This window comes from Wyeomyia smithii, chromosome 2, assembly GCF_029784165.1.
Source record: "Wyeomyia smithii strain HCP4-BCI-WySm-NY-G18 chromosome 2, ASM2978416v1, whole genome shotgun sequence".
NCBI lineage: Eukaryota > Metazoa > Arthropoda > Insecta > Diptera > Culicidae > Wyeomyia > Wyeomyia smithii.
Window position 1 is genome coordinate 12,184,500 of NC_073695.1, and position 26,510 is coordinate 12,211,009.

Here is a 26,510-nt window from a genome sequence, read left to right on the forward strand (position 1 = left end):
CGGCTGTTCCTGTTCGTGATGTCTTGGCGAGCCGTGACCTATCCTACATGTCCCTTATATACGTTTTCCTGAAATCCATCCACGCCCCAGTTTAATCCTATTCCCTTCCGCCTACATCCAACCAAACGACAAGAACACGTTAAGACCCCGGATCCGGAAACAGCAACTAGACCCGCACGATACTCTCAGGTCCCGAGGGAGACAACCCAATATGCCAGTCCGTAATATCTTGGCCCAGCAGCGGAACATATTCAATCCCGATCAGAAAGACAAAACAAAAATGTAACAGAGGCTGTTAGTTTGTTATGTGAAAAACCTTTCAGGTTGTGTTATAATTTTGATCCCGTTAGGTGTTAAAATAACAGATATCATAACAAAAAAGTAGGAGGGTGGTATTCAAGACACGACCGCATGACGTTGGACTACGGTATTCTTATATTCCATTAAAACAAATAATAGAGAGAATTGCAACTCTAGTATTTGCTGCAATTTTATCTAACAGTGCATTTCTGGATGCTGAGACGTTAAAACGTTATAAATAATAATATATACTAAAAGAATGGATATTTTTTATTTAATCGCTGTCATTTCATATATATTCGAATCAACCTTTTGTTTGCTGCACTACCAAGACAATCATTTAATTGAGCGAATTGGTGAAATTTTCCTATCTAAGCAAAAAGCAAACTTTACGAAACTATCTGAAATTGGAGACCAGAACGATTCAACCGAAAATTTTAAATTTGAAAATTGTTTGACATTTAATCGATAAAACTCATGCTAGGTTAGTTCCAGCCCAGCATATAACTTCATGTATTTGAAAAAAAAAACGTTTGGTTTAATAACTCAATATAGCAAGATCTCAATCACACGTTTTCGGTAGTTGTTATCAAGGTTTGGGCGAGTAACAGGAAAATATCTTAACTTCTTCAGTTGTGATTTAGAGCATTTCTAATTGTTTTGTTATTTTTCACGATAGCGACAAGTTTGTTTCTTTCTCTGTGTGCGAGAAACAAAATCAAAACCGCGCACCGAGAAACAAAAACGAAAATTTAATGAATGCTCATTGAGAAAACTTGCAACTCTTTTTACCAATAACTTATGATACTCAAAAGAACCCGTTTTGATCTAAATCAAATTTCTAGTAAATAAGTGTTGATCTTTCATAGGTAGTAATTTTTCCTCGATGAATAAAGACTGGCTGAAGAAGTTAAAATCACTGCTGTAAAATCAAATTCACAACTGTGTTCGTTAAGACGTTTTAATATTTTCAATGACAATAATAATCTTCGATAAACTCCCGCTATAGTTATTCACACACATGCTATAACTATCTAAACACGCGTTAAAACTATTCATACACACGCTGTTGCTATAACTATCCATACACACGCTATTCCTTTCCATACATCCGATACAACTATCTATACACACGCATAAGCTATCCAACCATGTGCTATTACTATCCATACATACGCTATAACTAATCATTACACACGCAGCAGCTATCCACACACAAGCTATAACTATCCGTACACACGCTGAAGATATACACGCAATAGCCATAATATGCTACACATGCTAGTGTCTTACACACGCTATAACTAGCCATACACACGCAACAGCGCCATCCCTATCATCGCAAATGTCATAGCAATACAGATGCACATACGCTATATGTGCACACTGCACACACACCCAACGTTTTCACCCAACGATATCTGAATTGGATTACCGCTGGTGGGGTCCAACTCAGATCGAAGGAGCACCGAACTGAATGAAGAAATGCAGCTTCCCACTACCTCCGCCGCTGCTGCCTGATACCACCGCTCTGGTTCTGCTGCAGCTCAGTTTAGCCGCTGGAATCAGCCACCGCTGCTGATTATACAAGACCGGCCTGGTGGCCTTTCACTTGTTAACTGATGACTGCTATGAGACGACACAGGCTATTATATAGCCCAAAGCAAAAATCCATCCGCGAGCAAACAAGAAGCGAGCTTGTGATTGGTTGAATGTGCACGACTTTTAACACAACTTTAACTAGTTTAGTATCGAAAACATATTTAAATTATTATATGACAATCTTGCGCAATATTTCCCCCATCAATCAAGCCATTGGTGTTTAGAATCTGGTCAGTGGTAATGATAAAAGAAGCATTTTAAAACGGTGTTGAAACACCTGTTGCAGCTACCGAAAGCGAGCTCGTTATTGGTTGAAAGCTGTGAGACTGTTCACAAAGTCAGATCGGTTGTATCCGTTAGTGTCGACTGTGCTTGTGAAGAGAGGTGGTGATTGGTTGCTCGGTATGATTTAGACAATCGATGTGATTTATCAATTTTTCAATAGTTTATCTCGAACAATAGGTTATTTTTGTTACATAAATTCAACCGTAAAAGAATTTCTGATCGGTTGATGCCAAAACCTCGAAATTCTGAAAAGAAATGACTGATATATAAGCGCTCAAAACCTGACCACTTTTCCCTGGTTTTCCACGGTTGAATTACTAGATTTTCAAATTCAGGTGCCTAACTTCGATATAGACGTTAGTCCAACGTCAAAATAATCTACTAATATCCAACCCACATCAAACTTTGTTACTAACGTATCAGCTTTCTAACAAAATGAGATAGCACATAGAACAGTACAATAACAACCATTGTTAAAAACAACAGGTTTTGCTAGAGACGAAAAAATTGTTAGATTTGTTTCAGAACAACTCCATTTCATGATTTGCTATTATAACTCATTCAGATTCAACTTTGTTATCCAAAGCAAATGGGAAAATACTAAATCGTATCAAAATATGTTATTTGTATCTCCCGTTGATAGAATTTTGTAATTTTTTAGTTATGCTCTTCTGATCGGGATATGCTGCTTACCTATGGCGATGGAAAACCATCAAACAACAAATCAGTGCTTTTAATGCAAAACATTCTAGCTTTAAGTTAGATTTAGTTTCAGCTCGTAGTCGGCAGCGAGGATAAAAAATTTGCTTTTAGTTATTAAGATACTTTAGAAAGTAAGCTACCAGGTATAATTGGCGCCGTTAAACATTAAATTGTATTTGTGCTGTGTCAAATAAATTATAGATGAAGAAAAAAAAAATAATTATGAATACAACCATATTTCTTCTCGTGAGCGTCCTCAGAAACTCCTTGAAAGCTGCTCAACCAGAATTAAAAAACGGCGAGTTGCAGAGCTCGTTGAAAATAACTCCCCAAAAGAATTAGTATTTGCTGCTACCGTTTCGAACAACTATTTCAATTTGTATAAAGATGACCCGAAACTTGACTTGATAATATAATATGCATCATGAAGAATTTTAAATTGTTTGTTACTCTAGTAATTAAATATATAAAAAATATAAAAATTATACGTAAAAGAATACCTAAAAAATCTTTTTTTTGTCGTTATAATTGCGCATAAGTCACTTTTGCAATTATGTAAAAGTAAGTAAAACATAGAAACCGCAGTTTTCGTTACGATGTACAACTTTTACAAAGAGATTAACGGTTTCTGGTATAGGATGAGTGCGTTGGCGTTTGGGACAGTTTTGTGATTTAGTGTATCACATAAGACCTTTATGCATTTAGTAGCTCTGAAGGTAACGAACAAGTTTTCTTGTTACATCAACATGTTTTATCGACAAAATCGTGTAGTTTTGATTTTTGTCCCGTCTTACCCTACATTCAACGCACTGTGCGACGGTATCTCTGCACTGGTGTGGCGCGTAAGGTAGCAGGGGAAACCGTCGAACTGTTTCTGGAGATGGACGAACATCTCGCCACCCGTATCACCGAGACACGCTTTTTATTGAACTTTTTATTGAATGAAGAGTAAGAAGGTACATGCAGAACGGTCAGCTCAGGCACTCACCTACGCAATCTCGCAACGAACAGGAAGGTACAGACGGAACGTCCAGCTTCGTCATCACTACCTGCTCAACATAACCTTGCAATGGAAGATAAGGTTCAGTCGATTCATTAGCTCGACGCCTCAACCACTCTTCATTCGCTAACCCGCGTTCCAGAGGAAGTTTCCGCAGATAACTCAAACCGGATAAGGCAAACCGGTGTCGGAGAAAAGTAGGAGGGTGGTATTCAAGACACGACCGCATGACGTTGGACTACGGTATTCTTATATTCCATTAAAACAAATAATAGAGAGAATTGCAACTCTAGTATTTGCTGCAATTTTATCTAACAGTGCATTTCTGGATGCTGAGACGTTAAAACCTTATAAATAATAATATATACTAAAAGAATGGATATCTTTTATTTAGTCGCTGTCATTTCATACATATTCGAATCAACCCTTTGTTTGCTGCACTACCAAGACAATCATTTAATTGAGCGAATTGGTAAAATTTTCCTATCTAAGCAAAAAGCAAACTTTACGAGCTATCTGAAATTGGAGCCCAGAACGATTCAACCGAAAATTTTAAATTTGAAAATTGTTTGACATTTAATCGATAAAACTCATGCTAGGTTAGTTCCAGCCCAGCATATAACTTCATGTATTTGAAAAAAAAAAAACGTTCGGTTCAATAACTCAATATAGCAAGAGCTCAATCACACGTTTTTCGGTAGTTGTTATCAAGGTTTGGGCGAGTGACAGGAAAATATCTTAACTTCTTCAGTTGTGATTTAGAGCATTTCTAATTGTTTTGTTATTTTTCACGATAGCGACAAGTTTGTTTCTTTCTCTGTGTGCGAGAAACAAAATCAAAACCGCGCACCGAGAAACAAAAACGAAAATTTAATGAATGCTCATTGAGAAAACTTGCAACTCTTTTTACCAATAATTCATGATACTCAAAAGAACCCGTTTTGATCTAAATCAAATTTCTAGTAAATAAGTGTTGATCATTCATAGGTAGTAATTTTTTCCTCGATGAATAAAGACTGGCTGAAGAAGTTAAAATCGCTGCTGTAAAATCAAATTCACAACTGTGTTCGTTAAGACGTTTTAATATTTTCAATGACAATAATAATCTTCGATAAACTCCCGCTATAGTTATTCACACACATGCTATAACTATCTAAACACGCGTTAAAACTATTCATACACACGCTGTAGCTATAGCTATCCATACACACGCTATTCCTTTCCATACATTCGATACAACTATCTATACACACGCATAAGCTATCCAACCATGTGCTATTACTATCCATACATACGCTATAACTAATCATTACACACGCAGCAGCTATCCACACACAAGCTATAACTATCCGTACACACGCTGAAGATATACACGCAATAGCCATAATATGCTACACATACTAGTGTCTTACACACGCTATAGCTAGCCATACACACGCAACAGCGCCATCCCTATCATCGCAAATGTCATAGCAATACAGATGCACATACGCTATATGTGCACACTGCACACACACTAAATGGCGGTAGCTTTCCTAGTGGCGGTGCTGGCTCGTGCAGTGTCTGGCTGTTTTCACCCAACTCAGATCGAAGGAGAACCGAACTGAATGAAGAAATGCAGCTTCCCACTACCTCCGCCGCTGCTGCCTGATACCACCGCTCTGGTTCTGCTGCAGCTCAGTTTGGCCGCTGGAATCAGCCACCGCTGCTGATTATACAAGACCGGCCTGGTGGCCTTTCACTTGTTAACTGATAACTGCTATGAGACGACACAGGCTATTATATAGCCCAAAGCAAAAATCCATCCGCGAGCAAACAAGAAGCGAGCTTGTGATTGGTTGAATGTGCACGACTTTTAACACAACTTTTAACTAGTTTAGTATCGAAAACATATTTAAATTATTATATGTCAATCTTGCGCAATATTTCCCCTATCAATCAAGCCATTGGTGTTTAGAATCTGTTCAGTGGTAATGATAAAAGAAGCATTTTAAAACGGTGTTGAAACACCTGTTGCAGCTACCGAAAGCGAGCTCGTTATTGGTTGAAAGCTGTGAGACTGTTTACAAAGTCAGATCGGTTGTATCCGTTAGTGTCGACTGTGCTTGTGAAGAGAGGTTGTGATTGGTTGCTCGGTATGATTTAGACAATCGATGTGATTTATCAATTTTTCAATAGTGTATCTCGAACAATAGGTTATTTTTGTTACATAAATTCAACCGTAAAAGAATTTCTGATCGGTTGATGCCAAAACCTCGAAATTCTGAAAAGAAATGACTGATGTATAAGCGCTCAAAACCTGACCACTTTTCCCTGGTTTTCCCCGGTTGAATTACTAGATTTTCAAATTCAGGTGCCTAACTTCGATATAGACGTTAGTCCAACGTCAAAAGGCAACCCAAATCAGCAGTTCTACTGATGGCAACCGTCTGCAAGGTACCGGATTTTCTGATCCAACCACAGACGGATCCAACACCCAATGAACAGCTTTCGCTGCATCCAGTTGAATCTTCACTACGCTAAAGGAACCTCCTTAATAGAAGATTCATCAAGAGAAACTAACTGTTGCTCTGTTTCAGGAACCATGGGTCAACAACATAAGCGTTCTTAGCCTTACGGATTCAAAAAGTAGGTTAATCTACACCCATCCCAACCCTTCCATTCCGTTAAACAGAGTAATCAAATTCACTCCAATTACAGAATTCATTCAACGTGATGTCTTTGCCATAATAGCGGAAGCTCCGACGTCCAACGGGAAGCAGGACATAATCATCGCAACCGCTTACTTTCCCGGGAACCTGGACGATATTCCGCCTCCTGGGATCTGCGCACTCGTGAGGTACTGCAAAGCAACCAACAAGCCGAATGCTCATCACACGATTTGGCCCAGCTAGGATACCAATAATCGGGGTGAGTACCTTATTGAATATCTTACTTCTTACGAGGTCAATATATGCAATGTAGCGAACAGCCCCACTTTTACAAACGCCATAAGAGACGAGGCTCTCGACCTCACTCTTTGCAGCGCGAACATCACTGAGAAAGTCAAAAACTGGCATGTTTCTGACGAACCAAGTTTGTCTGATCAACGGCATTTCATTGTTGATCCTTTGAAAAGTGAGAAATTCAGGAGCTCAAAGAAGACTCACTGGTCCTTGTATAAGGATCATTTAGTCAACTCCCGGTCACTCTGCTCAATCGACATACGCACTTCCGCTGAACTTGATACGGCCGCACGTGATCTTGAACATAGGATCACTGATGCCTACATGGCCAGCTGTCCTTTAAAGGAACGGATGGTGTGTCGAAACGTGCCGTGGTGGAACGAAACGCTCAATAACCTCCGCCGTAAGGCCAGACGTTTGTTCAACAGGGCAAAAAGCACATCCAACTGGGGTGAATACAGAGCGTCGCTCACTAAGTACAGCACTGAGTTACGCAAGGCAAAAAGAATTTGTAGGATCAAGTTCTGGGAGGGCATTCACACGTTGGTTGGAGGGTCTCATATGCCCGATCTACAAAATAGGTCATCGCCTGGACTGTAGCAATTATCGGGGCATAACTCTTCTCAATACCGTGTACAAAATTCTCTCCCGCATCCTGTTCCACAGACTGAGGCCGTTGCAGGAGACCTTTGTTGGCGAGTAGCAATGCGGTTTTCGAGGGGGACGCTCCACGACAGACCAAATGTTTACCTTGCGACAATTCCTCGATAAATTTCGAGGATACAACTTGCAGACGCACCATCTGTTCATAGACTTCAGGGCAGCGTACGATTCAGTCAAGAGAAATGAATTATGGCAGATTATGGTTGAACATGGCTTCCCAACAAAGCTTATTAGGCTGATACGTGCTACCCTCGAAGGTTCTACATCAAGCGTCAGGATAGCCGGTGAGATATCGGACTTGTTCGTGATGTTAGATGGTTTGAAGCAGGGTGACGGGCTGTCGAACCTATTGTTCAACATAGCATTGGAAGGTGCTATACGGAGGGCTGGTGTGCAGAGAAGCGGCACCATCATTACGAGGTCGCACATGCTTCTCGGTTTTGCGGACGATATCGACATCATTGGTATCAACCGTAGAGCTGTGGAAGAGACCTTCGGACCTCTCAGGAGGGGAGCTGCGGGATTAGGGCTTGTCATAAACTCTGCCAAAACGAAATACATGGTGGCTGGCAGAGTGCGTGGTAGTCCGTCTGAGTTTGGTGCTGCGGTGGTGCTAGATGGGGAAACATTTGAAGTAGTCGACGAATTTATTTACCTGGGAACATTAGTGACATGTGACAACGAGGTTAGCCGTGAGATAAAGAGGCGGATAGCAGCCGCAAACAGGGCCTTTTACGGACTACGTAACCAGCTAAGGTCCCGCAGTCTGCAAATCCGTACTAAACTTGCACTCTATAAAACACTGATTCTTCCGGTGGCTCTCTACGGCTATGAATCATGGACGCTGAAAGAGGCCGATCGGCGAGCTCTTGGTGTTTTTGAGCGTAGGATTTTGCGTTCAATCCTTGGCTGCAAACTAGAAAATGGTGTTTGGCACAGACGCATGAACCATGAAGTGTACCAGGCATACAAATCGGCGGATATAGTCAAGCGGATAAAACACGGCAGGCTTCAGTGGGCTGGGCATGTAGCGAGAATGCTGGATGAGCGTCAAGCGAGGGCTATATTTAGCAGGAATCCCGATAGAGGTCGTCGACTTCGGGTAGACCCCGCACTCGTTGGATGTGTGCTGTCGACGAGGATGCACGCGAAATAGGTGTTAGGGGCGATTGGACGATAGCAGCCCAAGACCGAGGGACATGGCGACGTATTCTGGATTCGGCACTGGATCGATAATCGGTCTGTCGTCTTAAAAGTAAGTATGTAAGTAAGCTGAACTGGACGGCTCAAATTGACAAATCAAAAAAGCTACAACGGTAATTCGAGCTTGCAGCATACTATTTGGCGAAACCTAAGAATTGAAACCACAATTGGCACTCTGGTTCTACATAACCATTGCACGGACATAAATTACCTACGCCGCTCTCATGTGGAGGCCAACGGTAGATGAAGTCACAGCCTACGCAGAGTTTAATAAAGTTTAAAGACTGGCTTGTCTCTCCATTACCAGTGACATGCGCACCACGCACCACGAACCAAATTCGATTGTACTGGGTATCTGGACACTGTGGTTTCGAGGGCAATGAAAATGATTAGTATCTCGCAAGGCAAGGATCAGCACAGCAATTCATTGACCCTGAGCCGTTTCTGAGTACCTCCAAACGTGAACTCGAAACATCGGAAACGCTAGAAATAGCTAACCAATGGAACAACACACAGGGCAGCAGACAATCTATGCAGTTTATCTCTCCAAAGCTTGCAACCCTGGTCACAATCTTACAAAAAAACACCTGCTATAACCAAGAGGAACCTCGGTCTCAAGTGGGTGAACTACGTCTCTACACGGGAGTTATTCTCGGACACTGCCCTGCTCTTTATCACCTGATCATGCTTCTGCAACCTTGCAGATGAAACGTCAGCTAACCTGCTTTGTCAGTGTAAAGCCCTTGCATTTGCTAGCCATTACTTCTTCGGACGTTACCTTTTAACTCCATATCAGGTATTAAATTCCAATCCCAAAAAGGTCATTTGTCTCTTTGACTATGCGATACCAGATTGGGGCACAGTATTACTACCAACCAACCTTGTTCATCAATGAATACGGATACTTTGTAACCTGTGTCAAGCATTCGGGGCCTGCCACAAAAGGTAATCAACAAGACGGTCGCAGTGGCTTTCTTAGACCCAACGCCTTTCAGGCATACCAGAAAAAGGTGAATAGGGCTCGCATATACATTAGAGTAGTAATCCACGGAGGAGAGCTCGAAGTGGTTGACGAATTTGGGTACCACGGATCATTGGTAACGTCAGACAACAACCGCAACAGAAAAATCCGTAGACATACCGCAGCTACAAGTCGTGCCTACTATGGACTCCGCAAGACCTTGAGGTCTGATAAACTTCGCCTCCGTACCATGTGCACCATGTACAACATGCTTGTAAGACCTGTAGTTCACAATGCTCGAGGAGGACTTGGCTGTTTTCGAACGACGTGTGCCTAAAGACTGGAACGCGCAAAAATTAGTCGACTTCAAATTGGTGTATTTCTGTTAAAAATGCATTGAAAAAACCATGAAATGTTGCATTTGGAAGTTGATTGTATATAAAATGGTTGCCAAAATGAGTTTTCACCGGTTGCTTTCCAGTTTTCAAAATGGCGTCCAAGCAAGAGGAACAGCGTGTCCAAATTTTGCTCGCACAGCGAGAGATTCCGACGTTCTCGCACGCCAAACTGGCAAAATTACTGGATGTGGCCAAATCGACCATAACATATATTTCAAAAGTGTTCAGGGCGCGTCTGTCGACCGTCAGGAAGCCTAGAAGCGGCGGCAATCGTAATTCGGACGTGGCAGCGACGATGAAGAAGGTGGAAACGAATTATGAGCGGGATCCTAACCTCTCCATCAGGTACGTCACTGGCAAGGTCATTGTATCCCATATTAATGTGCAGCGGGCCAAGAAACCAGCCGCGTTGTCGACGTTTAAGGCGGCCAATGTGGCGAACCCAGATTACGATCAAAACACCTCGGCAAAGCGGTGGTCCGGAAAACTGTAATCTGCTAACAAAGTTCGACCGTGGGTGACGAAACTTATGTGAAGGTTGATTTCGAACAGCTTCCGGGACAGGAATTTTATAACGTATTAGGAAAAGAGAAGGTGGCCTAAATTTTCAAAACCATTAAATTATCGAAATTTCCGAAAAAAATAGCTCGTCTGGCAGGCCATATGCACATGTGGTCTAAAAGCGGCATTTCCATCACTACGAAACCTTCAATTAAGAGATCTACGTCCAGGTAAGCCTGGAATCGGCTGCTACCATTCCTAGAGCAACGTAACACGCCTGTGCTGTCCTGTTCGGACTTGGCAAGCTGCCACTGTGGGAAAAAACGATCGAGCGGTACGATTCGAACAACGTGGTTGTGGTTCCCTACGACCACAACCTACTACCTTCCCTTTAACAGCCCAGATTTCCGCCCTTTCGAACAGTATTGAGACTTGGTCACACAAAATATCAAAAAAATTAACCAATCCATCGAAATCGAGCAACAGAATAAATCTAGCTGGCGTTTGGCGACGAATAAGGTCGATAGGACCACTGTACAAAATTTATTGAAAGGGGTTAGACGGAAAGCACGGCAGTTTGGATTTAGCAAACGAAAATAATGAACGTACATTTTTGACGTTGGACTAACGTCTATATCGAAGTTAGGCACCTGAATTTGAAAATCTAGTAATTCAACCGGGAAAAACCAGGGAAAAGTGGTCAGGTTTTGAGCGCTTATATATCAGTCATTTCTTTTCACAATTTCGAGGTTTTGGCATCAACCGATCAGAAGTTCTTTTACGGTTGAATTTATGTAACAAAAATAACCTATTGTTCGAGATACACTATTGAAAAATTGATAAATCACATCGATTGTCTAAATCATACCGAGCAACCAATCACCACCTCTCTTCACAAGCACAGTCGACACTAACGGATACAACCGATCTGACTTTGTAAACAGTCTCGCAGCTTTCAACCAATAACGAGCTCGCTTTCGGTAGCTGCAACAGGTGTTTCAACACCGTTTTAAAATTCTTCTTTTATCATTACCACTGAACTGATTCTAAACACCAATGGCTTGATTGATGGGGGAAATATTGCGCAAGATTGTCATATAATAATTTAAATATGTTTTCGATACTAAACTAGTTAAAAGTTGTGGTAAAAGTCGTGCACATTCAACCAATCACAAGCTCGCTTCTTGTTTGCTCGCGGATGGATTTTTGCTTTGGGCTATATAATAGCCTGTGTCGTCTCATAGCAAGTGGAAGGCCTCATCAGTTAACAAGTGGAAGGCCACCAGGCCGGTCTTGTATAATCAGCAGCGGTGGCTGATTCCAGCGGCCAAACTGAGCTGCAGCAGAACCAGAGCGGTGGTATCAGGCAGCAGCGGCGGAGGTAGTGGGCAGCTGCATTTCTTCGGTTCTCCTTCGATCTGAGTTGGACCCCACCAGCGGTAATCCAATTCAGATATCGTTGGGTGAAAACTGCACGAAACTGCCAGAACTGCCAGAAACTGCACGAGCCAGCACCGCCACTAGGAAAGCTACCGCCATTTAGTGTGTGTGCAGTGTGCACATATAGCGCATGTGCATCTGTATTGCTATGACATTTGCGATGATAGGGATGGCGCTGTTGCGTGTGTATGGCTAGCTATAGCGTGTGTAAGACACTAGCATGTGTAGCATATTATGGCTATTGCGTGTATATCTTCAGCGTGTGTACGGATAGTTATAGCTTGTGTGTGGATAGCTGCTGCGTGTGTAATGATTAGTTATAGCGTATGTATGGATAGTAATAGCACATGGTTGGATAGCTTATGCGTGTGTATAGATAGTTGTATCGGATGTATGGAAAGGAATAGCGTGTGTATGGATAGCTTCGGCATGTGTGTATAAAAAACTATAGCTACAGCGTGTGTATGAATAGTTTTAACGCGTGTTTAGATAGTTATAGCATGTGTGTGAATAACTATAGCGGGTGTTTATCGAAGATTATTATTGTCATTGAAAATATTAAAATGTCTTAACGAACACAGTTGTGAATTTGATTTTACAGCAGCGTTTTAACTTCTTCAGCCAGTCTTAATTCATCGAGGAAAAATTACTACCTATGAATGATCAACACTTATTTACTAGAAATTTGATTTAGATCAAAACGGGTTCTTTTGAGTATCATAAATTATTGGTAAAAAGAGTTGCAAGTTTTCTCAATGAGCATTCATTAAATTTTCGTTTTTGTTTCTCGGTGCGCGGTTTTGATTTTGTTTCTCGCACACAGAGAAAGAAACAAACTTGTCGCTATCGTGAAAAATAACAAAACAATTAGAAATGCTCTAAATCACAACTGAAGAAGTTAAGATATTATCCTGTCACTCGCCCAAACCTTGATAACAACTACCGAAAAACGTGTGATTGAGCTCTTGCTATATTGAGTTATTGAACCAAACGTTTTTGTTTTTCAAATACATGAAGTTATATGCTGGGCTGGAACTAACCTAGCATGAGTTTTATCGATTAAATGTCAAACAATTTTCAAATTTAAAATTTTCGTTTGAATCGTTCTGGGCTCCAATTTCAGATAGTTTCGTAAAGTTTGCTTTTTGCTTAGATAGGAAAATTTTACCGATTCGCTCAATTAAATGATTGTCTTGGTAGTGCAGCAAACAAAGGGTTGATTCGAATATGTATGAAATGACAGCGATTAAATAAAAGATATCCATTCTTTTAGTATATATTATTATTTATAACGTTTTAACGTCTCAGCATTCAGAAATGCACTGTTAGATAAAATTGCAGCAAATACTAGAGTTGCAATTCTCTATTATTTGTTTTAATGGAATATAAGAATATCGTAGTCCAACGTCATGCGGTCGTGTCTTGAATACCACCCTCCTACTTTTTTTCCTTTAAATATGTGAGTTGAACTACCAAAATAACCATACGAAGTTTTTTTTATTATGAGTTTTGACTGTAAGAAACGATTTTTTTGTCGACCAATTTTTAGGATCATCTGGCGGGGTATATGAGGGTGGCGTATGGAGGCGAGAAATGAACCACGAGCTGACGCAACTCTGCGCCGAATCCAGAGTCCAGAAAGTCGCTGAAGCTGAAAGGGTACAATGGGCGGGACATGTTGTTAGAATGCCGGATTACAACTCGCATAATATAACTTCCGTATTCCCTGTTACCTTGGATGAAAGGCTTACAAGAAGTGTACAATCCACGGCGATTCCAAGTCCACTCAGAATAAAAATAATACTTTCACGGCACGCTGATCATAAGCTATTTTTTCCTGATGAGAAACTATTTGTCCTGGAGTTTAAAAGCGAGATTAGCTTCACCTGGCCTTCATCGACAATGGCGTCAAATCCAATGCTTTTAAACGGAAGTTTTGGAGAAAATCGTTTCCCAAGGTTTCGAAACTCTTCAGAGATGACCACTATTTTTTCCAGTAAGACGGTGCACCAGCGCTTACTGCAAGCAAGTTGGTGGATGTACAATTTGACGGATTTTCTGGATAAAAATAATGGGTCCCAAGCATTTCAGAAATTTTTTGTCTGGTTCTACATGATGTCGAAGCTTGCTGGTGGCAAGATCTTCAACTTGGAACAGTTAAAGCGGATATTCAGAAAATTGGAAAGGAAATACTCATGCGTACCGTCTGCGACGTCTTAGAAAGCCGTTAGAAGTTGGTGGAGCTAATTAAGGGTAGGGGATTTCCAGAACATCTGCTGTAAATGTTCACCATGGGAAGTATTTCCACTAAAAAATACTCAGCCCCCTGAAGTTGGCGCCTATGGTTACCAGGAAAGTCAAGAAAAGTGTTACATGAGCTAAAAAGTCCTTGGAATAACACAGAGATGTCGTTGCAAATCAACATTCTTCGGGGTTGCCCAATTGTAGTTCTCGGTACAATCACGATAACAGTCAATATTATTCTTTTCATCTACTATATAAAAATGGAATTCCGTAACGCTTGATCTTATTGATATTATTCCCTCAGTCTCTGTGGTGTACAGTATTCATCATCATTTTGAATCGTTCTAAATCAAAAATAATAGGCGGTGACATGTAGGTTTTTTATCATGAAAATGTTTGCTGATGTTCAGAAAAGACATTAGTTATAAAAAAAATAGTTATCTAATTACTAATACTTGAGATATTATTCACAAAACTACGTAAAACATGCAAAATTATGACTTTCTGTGCTAAATTTGCCTCTAAATCAAAATTCAAAGCGATGGCATATGATTCTTTTTTCACTAAAATGTTTGTTGATGTTCAGGGAAGACATTCGAGGAAAAATAATTAGTATCTGATTACTAAAACTTAAGATTTTATTCACAAAACTACGTAAAACATGCAAAATTATGACTTTTTATACTTAATTCGTCTCCAAATCAGAATTCAAAGCGATGACATGTGATTCTTTTTCCATTAAAATGTTCGTTGATGTTTAAGAAAGATATTTGAGAAAAAATAATAGGTATCTAATTACTAAAACTTGAGATATTATTCACGAAACTACGTAAAACACGCAAAATTATGACTTTCTGTGCTAAATTTGCCTCTAAATCAAAATTCAAAGCGTTGACATATGATTTTTTACACTAAAATGTTTGTTTATGTTCAGGAAAGACATTTGAGGAAAAATAATTAGTATCTGACAGTGGTGGGCACCGCTAACCGAAAACTTAGCGACGCTAAACGCTAAGTCGCTAACCGGAAAATTTAGCTCGATAATCACTAAACGCTAAACGATAAACCCACATTAGCGGAACCTTCGCTAATCGCTAATCGCTAACTTTTTAATATGTAAATAGTCATATCGCTATATTTATTGCTCGTGTTTTGTAAGATTTGGACCACTTTGATCTGTTTTGGTTAAACAAACGAAAACAATTACTTTTTAAAGCTATTTACAGTAAGAGGTTCACGAAACGGTATTCATATTTGATTTTGTAAAAACAAGAATAACAAGAGTTATTTAGCTTGCATTGAAAATAGATACTCTTAGGAATGTTTTCAAAATATTCAATTAATATCTGAATCGAAAAAGTAGAATCAAAGTTGTCATAATCTGAAGCGCATTACAATTTACCAACGTTCTTGGTGTGCCGAAAATTCAATCTAGACCTTGTGCTTGTTCTTCAAAATGCTCCTGTGCCTTGTACGATAACTCCATTCTAGGGTAAAAAAACTGACAAAAGTAACTTTCGCAGTAAAGTATGTTCATCTTTCGAAGCAATTTACGTACGCCATCAGCAATTCACAGTTTTTCTAAATATTTGTATTGTCGCTTCTCTACAAAATTTAGCGAATTAGCGATTAGCGTTTCGAAGGCCAAAATTTTAGCGACGCTAACAGTTTCGCTAACCAGCTCAAAAATTAGCGAAATCGGTAAATCGCTAACTGAATTTTAGCGTCGCTAATTAGCGAATTAGCGAATTAGCGGAATGGTGCCCACCACTGGTATCTGATTACTAAAACTTGAGATTTTATTCACAAAACTACATAAAACAAGCAAAAATATGCTGAATTTGCCTCTAAATCAAAATTTAAAGCGATGACATGTGTTTTTTTCTACATTAAAATGTTTGTAAACGTTTAGGAAAGACATTTGAAGGAAAGTAACAAGTATCTGTTTACTAAAACTCGAGATTTTATTCACAAAACTACGTAAAACTTGCAAAAATATGACTTTTTATGATGAATTTGCCTCTAACACAAAATTTAAAGCCATGACATGTGATTCTTTTTTCATTAAAACGTTTGTTAATGTTCAGGAAAGACATTTGAGGAAAAATAAATAGTATATGATTACTAAAACTTGAGATATTATTCACAAAACTACGTGAAACATGCAACTTTATGACTTTTTATGCTGAATTTGTCTCTAAATCAAAATTTAAAGCGATGACATGTGATTTTTTTTACATTAAAATGTTTGTTAACGTTTAGGAAAGACATTTGAAGAAAAGTAACAAGTATCTGTTTACTAAAACTTGAGATTTTATTCACAAAACTACGTAAAACAAGCAAAATTATGACTTTTTATGCTGAATTCGCCTCTAAATCTAATTTCAAAGCGATGACATGTGATTCTTTTTTCATTAAAATGTTTGCCAACGTTCAGGAAAGATATGTAAGGAAAAATAATTAGTATCTGATTACTAAAACTTGAGATATTATTCACGAAACTACCGAAAACACGCAAAATTATGGCTTTCTGTGCTAAATTTGCCTCTAAATCAAAATTCAAAGCGTTGACATATGATTTTTTCTCACTAAAATGTTTGTTAACGTTCAGGAAAGACATTTGAGGAAAAATAAAGTGTATATGATTACTAAAACTTGAGATATTATTCACAAAACTGCGTGAAACATGCAAAATTATGACGTTTTATGCTGGATTTGCCTCTAAATCAAAATTCAAAGCAATGACATGTGCTTATTTTTTCATTAGAATGTTTGTTTATGTTAAAATATAAAATGTATGTTTGAAGATGATTTTGTGTATACAGCACAACAATATTGCAGCCTTCTAATAGCGGATGTTGTAGGATAAGAACAACGATACACCGTGCCCCAGAGCTGAGTCGAGAAAAATTGCAGTTCGAAAAAATTCTCGACCTGATCGGGGATCGAACCCGATATCACAACCGTGTGGGAGCCAATCGACATCGCTAACCACAGAGCCACGAGGACCACATACAGCATACAGAATACAGAAAATCACCGAAAAATATTTTATTTTAATTTATACGTTTTTATACGATTACATGCGAAACTTTGACTTTTTATGCGCAATTCGCCTCTGAATCAAAATTCAATGATTTGTTTTTTTTTTGCAATAAAATGTTCGTTGTTCTTTCATCTACAATTTTTTTTGCAGAATAACCCATATCTCGAGCATGAACATTTTACATTTCTGATGTTTTCGTAGTTTTGTGAATAGTTACATTTTACGGCATTCGATTTACTTTTGTACTTTTGAATTTGAATTTGATTTTTATTAGAGATATTTTAACCAGAAGGTCATTCAGCTCTTAATTTTACTGTTTTACTTTTTTGCGTTAATCCAAACTAAAACTCACATTTAGCTGCGGGAATGGTTACGATTCATTTGTTTGAATATCGACTAAGAGGCAGCTTTAGCATTAAAAATCGTTTATTTTCTTATTTTCTACAAAGTTTTGTGGATTAAAAAATGGCGACTTCCGGTTGGCCATCTATTTCAATACTTCCGAAAGTGGACCTCCATACGTCATTTTATAGCGATGACACAATTTTTTTTCATTAAAATGTTTGTTAACGTTCAGAAGACCATTTGAAGAAAAATAACAAGTATCTGATTACTAAATTTGATATATTATTCACAAAACTACATGAAACATGCAAATTTATGACTTCTAAAGTGATATTTGGCCAACAATTTCAATACTTTCGAAAGTGGAACTCCATACGTCATTTTGAAATCCAAAATGGTGACTTCCAGTTTCTGTAAATCAGCCCAAAATCACAAAAAACAATCCAATATGGGTATTTCCGTTCTGCGCGTTCTCAGAATATTGAAGTAGGGTATCGAACGTCTTCGTCAGTGGTTTTCTTCGGTAGTTTTACTGGCGCAATCTTATGAAAAAAAGGTCCGAAGAAAACCACTGACGAAGAGGTTCGACACCCTACTTAAAGTGATGATGGAAGTATAAGATGTAAATTATATTTTTTAAGTGAGTTGAGCTAATGCAGCAATGAAATATAAAAAAAAATCTGTCTTTGAAGCCTTTGATCCCGAGCATCGCCGGGAATGTTCAACTAGTTTCCAATAAACGAAGGGCCCTTTCAAACATACTAGAATTGGATTCTTGAAACGAGCTGTCGCACTCCGATGAAATATTTACGTGCACTGTTCCCGTCACAAAATAAAAGCTTCTGAAAATTCAAACAAATGATATTCACAGTTCCTTTGGTGAAATGAAAATCACGTTATCCATGTTACTATACAGTACACAAACCAAGTTTACAACATTTCAGAAAAGAAAAAAATATACATAGTATGAGTGGTTACTTGATGCATACGTACAGGTTGAAAAAATATTCTGGTTCACCGGTGTGAAAATGTATACAATAAAATAGCAAGTTAGATTTCATGAAAGATCCAAAATTGCACATTGATAAAATCAAATGCTGGTGCTTGTTTAGCAGTTTGGTAACTACTGATTAAGGTAGGACGAATAAATTACAATAATTCATGAGGAATTTCCGAAATGCGGTAGTATGCAAGAGAAAGCCATCTCCCATGCTTGGATTCCATTCCGTTCAACATTACACTTAGGTAACCTTAACTAGAATGCTGTAAAAATTTCATGACATGTTATTAAATTGTTATAAAAGTTATTGCTCTCGCAGTGATATAATTCCTGTTATTTTGGCTGCCATGGAAAAAAAGAAGTTCAGGTTTTGATTAAGCATTGCGACCTTATGACAAACTCTACGCTAAGAAAAAAAATCGATTCGGTTGGTCACATCACTTATGAAACGCAAAACCAGTCGGAATTGTTTTGGCTAGTATTTTTTGGGATCAGCAAGGAATAATATTCGCTGACTACCTTTAACATGGTGAAATATCCAATAAACAATAATATTATTGGATAGATTATGCGTTGAAATTAAGGAGAAACAGCCGCATTTGGCGAAGAAAATAAAGTGCTCTTTCATAAAAACAACGCTCCCGCTTATTTTGCTTGCGATATGACTGCTCAATTGAGTTGTTTAGCTATATCAGTTTTTAATATCATCTGAAAGATCTGCATTTTCTGAGTAAAACGTGATTTAAATTTTTTTCTATCGTTGTCCTTCGCTTTTTAAATCAAGATTTAAAACTGCTCGAAATGTGTTCGAAATCGCTACAATGACAGTTCGCCCATATACCAACTGTCATTGTAGCGATTTGGAGCGAATTTTAAATCACGTTTTGCTCAGAAAATTACACTCTTTCAGATGGAATTGCCAGGAATCGCGCTCCGAATTGGTTAAATTGTGACTCTTTGGCAAGCGATTTCACTCGAAAAAAGAGGTAGATTTGGAAACTAACGACTATTTCGAAGCACTTGACGCGCAGCACTACAAAATGCTTGGTTTTCCATCACATGTAAAAATGCCAATATCGCAGTCTCCCGATAAGATCTCAAGGATTTTTTTCCTTGTAAATTTTCGTCTTCAATCCCACTTTGCAGTGAAAATTTCAGTTCTTGATCAAAAAATTTTTTTATACGTGTTTTGAAGGCCTGTATCTGAAATATTAAGGCAAATTAACTTTTTTGAGATGTTCAATGGGCTCTGTGAGTCAAATAATTGAATGCGATGCTTAACTAAACTATGCAAAATATTGAAAAAAAAAGTAGGAGGGTGGTATTCAAGACACGACCGCATGACGTTGGACTACGATATTCTTATATTCCATTAAAACAAATAATAGAGAATTGCAACTCTAGTATTTGCTGCAATTTTATCTAACAGTGCATTTCTGAATGCTGAGACGTTAAAACGTTATAAATAATAATATATACTAAAAGAATGGATATCTTTTATTTAATCGCTGTCATTTCATACATATTCGAATCAACCCTTTGTTTGCTGCACTACCAAGACAATCATTTAATTGAGCGAATCGGTAAAATTTTCCTATCTAAGCAAAAAGCAAACTTTACGAAACTATCTGAAATTGGAGCCCAGAACGATTCAAACGAAAATTTTAAATTTGAAAATTGTTTGACATTTAATCGATAAAACTCATGCTAGGTTAGTTCCAGCCCAGCATATAACTTCATGTATTTGAAAAACAAAAACGTTTGGTTCAATAACTCAATATAGCAAGAGCTCAATCACACGTTTTTCGGTAGTTGTTATCAAGGTTTGGGCGAGTGACAGGATAATATCTTAACTTCTTCAGTTGTGATTTAGAGCATTTCTAATTGTTTTGTTATTTTTCACGATAGCGACAAGTTTGTTTCTTTCTCTGTGTGCGAGAAACAAAATCAAAACCGCGCACCGAGAAACAAAAACGAAAATTTAATGAATGCTCATTGAGAAAACTTGCAACTCTTTTTACCAATAATTTATGATACTCAAAAGAACCCGTTTTGATCTAAATCAAATTTCTAGTAAATAAGTGTTGATCATTCATAGGTAGTAATTTTTCCTCGATGAATTAAGACTGGCTGAAGAAGTTAAAACGCTGCTGTAAAATCAAATTCACAACTGTGTTCGTTAAGACATTTTAATATTTTCAATGACAATAATAATCTTCGATAAACACCCGCTATAGTTATTCACACACATGCTATAACTATCTAAACACGCGTTAAAACTATTCATACACACGCTGTAGCTATAGTTTTTTATACACACATGCCGAAGCTATCCATACACACGCTATTCCTTTCCATACATCCGATACAACTATCTATACACACGCATAAGCTATCCAACCATGTGCTATTACTATCCATACATACGCTATAACTAATCATTACACACGCAGCAGCTATCCACACACAAGCTATAACTATCCGTACACACGCTGAAGATATACACGCAATAGCCATAATATGCTACACATGCTAGTGTCTTACACACGCTATAGCTAGCCATACACACGCAACAGCGCCATCCCTATCATCGCAAATGTCATAGCAATACAGATGCACATGCGCTATATGTGCACACTGCACACACACTAAATGGCGGTAGCTTTCCTAGTGGCGGTGCTGGCTCGTGCAGTTTCTGGCAGTTCTGGCAGTTTCGTGCAGTTTTCACCCAACGATATCTGAATTGGATTACCGCTGGTGGGGTCCAACTCAGATCGAAGGAGAACCGAAGAAATGCAGCTGCCCACTACCTCCGCCGCTGCTGCCTGATACCACCGCTCTGGTTCTGCTGCAGCTCAGTTTGGCCGCTGGAATCAGCCACCGCTGCTGATTATACAAGACCGGCCTGGTGGCCTTCCACTTGTTAACTGATGAGGCCTTCCACTTGCTATGAGACGACACAGGCTATTATATAGCCCAAAGCAAAAATCCATCCGCGAGCAAACAAGAAGCGAGCTTGTGATTGGTTGAATGTGCACGACTTTTAACACAACTTTTAACTAGTTTAGTATCGAAAACATATTTAAATTATTATATGACAATCTTGCGCAATATTTCCCCCATCAATCAAGCCATTGGTGTTTAGAATCAGTTCAGTGGTAATGATAAAAGAAGAATTTTAAAACGGTGTTGAAACACCTGTTGCAGCTACCGAAAGCGAGCTCGTTATTGGTTGAAAGCTGCGAGACTGTTTACAAAGTCAGATCGGTTGTATCCGTTAGTGTCGACTGTGCTTGTGAAGAGAGGTGGTGATTGGTTGCTCGGTATGATTTAGACAATCGATGTGATTTATCAATTTTTCAATAGTGTATCTCGAACAATAGGTTATTTTTGTTACATAAATTCAACCGTAAAAGAACTTCTGATCGGTTGATGCCAAAACCTCGAAATTGTGAAAAGAAATGACTGATATATAAGCGCTCAAAACCTGACCACTTTTCCCTGGTTTTTCCCGGTTGAATTACTAGATTTTCAAATTCAGGTGCCTAACTTCGATATAGACGTTAGTCCAACGTCAAAAACTCACAAAAATAATAAAATATAAGGAAAAATGTAGCAATCGATTAAATTTGGAAAAAGTGCGGAAGAGTGGGTTTGTAGCTTGAAAAAGTTAATTTTTCATAAATCTCGTTTGGGCAACCTGATAACAATTTTTTACAAAGTCGAAATGTTCTAGAAAAATGTTATAAATATCATCATCTTAAAAATAAATTTAGCAATTTCTGATCTGATTTATTATGAAATAAGAAATATAGTAATACTTTTGATTTAGTCACAAAGGAAAAACTCTTCAATTCTGCTTGAATAATTCTATAACTCCAACAAACAAATCACAATACCATCCCGGGTAGTCAACAATCCCCACCCAAGGCGTAACATTCTCCTCATGCCGCTCACATAATGTGAGATTATTATTTCTATACTTCAATCACTTTCACTGACGGAGCGCGGCGATGCCACTTGCGATTACCTCGCAGGCGGCTTGGGAGCCAGCTGTATAGACGCAACAACCAACATCATCAACACTGGAACGGAAACTGCAGTCAGAGTAAGCCTTCTCCGCCTGCCGCAGAATATCCGTTAGGATTGATGCAATTTGTATTTACTTCTCATCGTGCATTTGAAGTACACCCTTTACAACCTGTCAGCATTTCACAGCCGTTGGAGAAGCAGAAAAAAAATCGCGCGTAGTTCAGTAGCCGAGCACAACTGGTTTCGATAGATAGAAGCACTCGGATCCGACCGACGATGATGGCATTGACTTGCTTGCAATTCGCTTCCTTCCTCCTCCGCGTACGGTGATCTTGACCGTAACTGACTGCTTGCCTCCGCAGTCCTACTCCCCGCGCCCTGACACCGAGGAGTTGGGTGCTTTCAGCCCGATTCAAATTTCGCTTCCCAAGGCAAGTGGAATGCACTTTGATAACCAACTCTCGTTGCCCCTAGTTCACCCCGGTGGGGAGAAAGAGACGCGCAATTGCCACCTCTTTGGGAGAGAAAGTTGGAACGGTTTTCTATTGCAAACATTACCCTACCAACACGGGCACCCGGCCGGTCGCTCGGTCAAACATTTCGCCGAGGGTTGGTCCATCACCTTGACTTAGCCCTTTTTCTTCTATGCGATTTCGCTACTGCCAGCAGCCAGCAGCGAGCCAAACAAAGCAATAGAGGAAAAGGAGACAGAAACAGATAGACAGATTGGTCAATATGGTTGGCCTTTAATGCACTTTTTGTTTGTTTCGGTTTCGGTTTCGGGTCTACCAGTGGATAAATGGTCATGCAACACAACAAGAGTCGAAAGCTTTCAAACTGACACTGATTGGGCGACGATGACCTTTACGGAATCCTGTTTTCGGGCGGCGATGCACGATGTCTATTTATAAGCCGGATTTGTCCGTGATCGCGACGGCGGTTTGCTTCGCTAATTGTGGCTATTTTCGATGGCGGGGGTTTTGGGTGAGTAATCTATTCGGAAGTAGCGTTGTCTTTTTGTTGTTGTGTGTTAACTCGATAAATTCGCTAAAGGCGCTCAAACTGGGTCCATCGAAAGTGAAACCACAGCGCAGATTGCGCTGATCAATCAAAAGACATTACAGTTAATTGAAATTCAACCCCATAATGGGAGCCATTCTAAAACCAGGATTTAACTCACCTTGGTGGCCGTGGTTAACTAGAGTAGCAATCGTTCTTTCGCTTCCATCACCCGAACGGTTGAAATATCTGAAAAAGGATCGTAAAATTTATCATCAGTAAACGATCACAGCTTCACGACCACAAACAACGGCTAGCTCTCGTGAACTAATTAGTATTCAATGAGCTACACCGTTCCATCCATCAGAGAGTAATCTATTAACAGTTGGTAGTATTTATAGGCGTACTTATAGTACTCTTATAGCGGTAATAAATGTCAAAAACATGGAAATGAATCATGCTATTGAACTATGTCTTAGAAAATACCGACATTGCTGGAAGGCGTTAATTGTTGTAATTATACTTTATGGCATTTAACATTTATCCTATGGCTTGTGTTGTATAAATCGTGCAATTTTTGCACATAAATGCGTTTACCCTAGTTTTAATTTCGCTCTAGTTATTTAAACATTGACATAGATTTTAGTTACTTTTAAGGTTCTATTGTATACTCGACAACGCCTTGAATCAAGTATAAATTGCATCCGAATCAAAAGTACACTAAAGTCTTTTTTACGTGGAGGATACGTAGCGCGTGAATTCCCAAACTTGCGAGAAAAATATATTTGGTTAATTGCATTTTTCTAATTTTGTACTTGATAATTTTTCCCTTAATTTCACTGTAGGGTAGGACTTTTTTTCCTGTTCATGATCAAAGTACATGTTACACAATTCAAGTTTTTTTTACTGTCTAGAGTTAAAAGTTAGACGTGATTGCTTTGTCAAAATATCTACTACTTCTAAATATCTCTATCAAATCTATCAAAATATCTTCTATCAAACGAATCTGTTGAAAACAATTGGTTCCTTGGAATTTCAGTTGAAGGAGGCATGACGATTGGAAACTTCGGACTTTTATATCACTCCCCTAGTTCAAGTAACCAGCGTTTTTTAGAAATATTAGATAACTGGTGGGATAACTTCGTTGATTTAAACAAATTAAATGTCATTGCTGGTGATTTCAATATTGATTGGTTAAATGATCCGAATTCGAATCAATTGAAGCAGTTAGCTAACTTTCACAATTTAACACAAACGGTTTCAGAATTTACGAGAATTTCCAGACATTCGCGTACATTAATTGATCACGTGTTTGCCAATTTTGACAACGTTCATTCTGTTACAGAGGCCGATTGTAAAATTTCAGACCATGAGACAATTTGTATTTTGATAAAGAATGATCGAAACCGTGATGAAAAGGTAAAAATTAAGTGCTGGAATAGATATTCAAAGCAGGCATTGTCTCAGCTTGTTTTGAGAAGCTTGGATTTTCTTCCAATAACTGGTTTCACAATTTAACACAAACGGTTTCAGAATTTACGAGAATTTCCAGACATTCGCGTACATTAATTGATCACGTGTTTGCCAATTTTGACAACGTTCATTCTGTTACAGAGGCCGATTGTAAAATTTCAGACCATGAGACAATTTGTATTTTGATAAAGAATGATCGAAACCGTGATGAAAAGGTAAAAATTAAGTGCTGGAATAGATATTCAAAGCAGGCATTGTCTCAGCTTGTTTTGAGAAGCTTGGATTTTCTTCCAATAACTGGTTGAATAATAAAGCAGCTGTTCTCACCGATACGCTGAAAGAGTGTACCAGTAGTCTAGTTTTTGAAAAATACATTGAATCGGATAAATCGAACAGCTGGTACTCTTTGGATCTTTTACGTTTAAAACGTAAAAGAGATAAAAAGTACAAACAATTTTGCCGAAGTAACGATAACGATGATTGGAATAGGTACACTGTCGCGCGTAATTTATATTCACGCGCCTTGAAAAAGGCCCGTTGTGAATATATACAGAGGAAGATCGATCAACATCAAAATAACAGCAAAGAGTTATGGAAAATATTAAAAACATTAATGAAAAATAAAGATCGTTTTCCGCAATCCATAACATTTGACGGTTTGAGAGAACAATCAGCGCGAGTAATAGCAGAGAAATTCAACAATTATTTCGTTGATAGTGTTCAATCGATCAATCAAAGCATTGATTTGGTCAATGAACCGGACGAGATAATACAGCCGATCAATAATAACTGTAGCTTTGATGGTTTTCATCCAATTACTTTTGCAGAGTTGAAAGATATTTTTTTTTTTTTTGGAAAGATCGGCTGGTATCGACAATGTCAACGCAAAAGTCATACAAGATTGCTTTTATGTTATTGGACACGACCTGCTGGACCTTGTTAATGAATCATTACAAACGGGGCATGTGCCTGAAGTTTGGAAGGAATCTCTTGTGGTTCCTATCCCCAAGATTACTGGGACGAATAAAGCCGAAGAGTTCCGTCCCATTAACATGTTGCACACATTAGAGAAAATATTAGAACTTGCTGTAAAAGGCCAGCTGATGAATTATTTAAATAGTAATAACTTGCTAATCCCAGAGCAATCAGGTTATCGAGAGGGTCACTCTTGTGAGTCTGCTTTGAATCTGGTGTTAGCAAAATGGAGAGAAAAAATCGAGGCTAAAGAAACTATTTTTGCGGTGTTTTTGGATCTAAAACGCGCTTTTGAAACAATTTCTAGGCCCTTATTGTTACAAACATTGGAGCGCTTTGGTATCGTAGGGACAGCATACAAATGGTTTGAAAGCTATTTGTGTGCTAGAACTCAGA

The 26,510-nt window shown here is 38.7% G+C and overlaps 1 protein-coding gene across 1 annotated transcript in view; it reads right to left on the reverse strand.

Moving 5' to 3' along the window:
- LOC129720961 (ecdysone-induced protein 74EF-like) overlaps positions 1–26,510 on the reverse strand; it is a 307,590-nt gene that overhangs the window by 122,616 nt on the left and 158,464 nt on the right. The window contains exon 2 of the mRNA XM_055672930.1: positions 23,848–23,915. The gene's annotated coding sequence lies outside the window, so the exon portion shown is untranslated. The remainder of the gene's footprint in view (positions 1–23,847; positions 23,916–26,510) is intronic.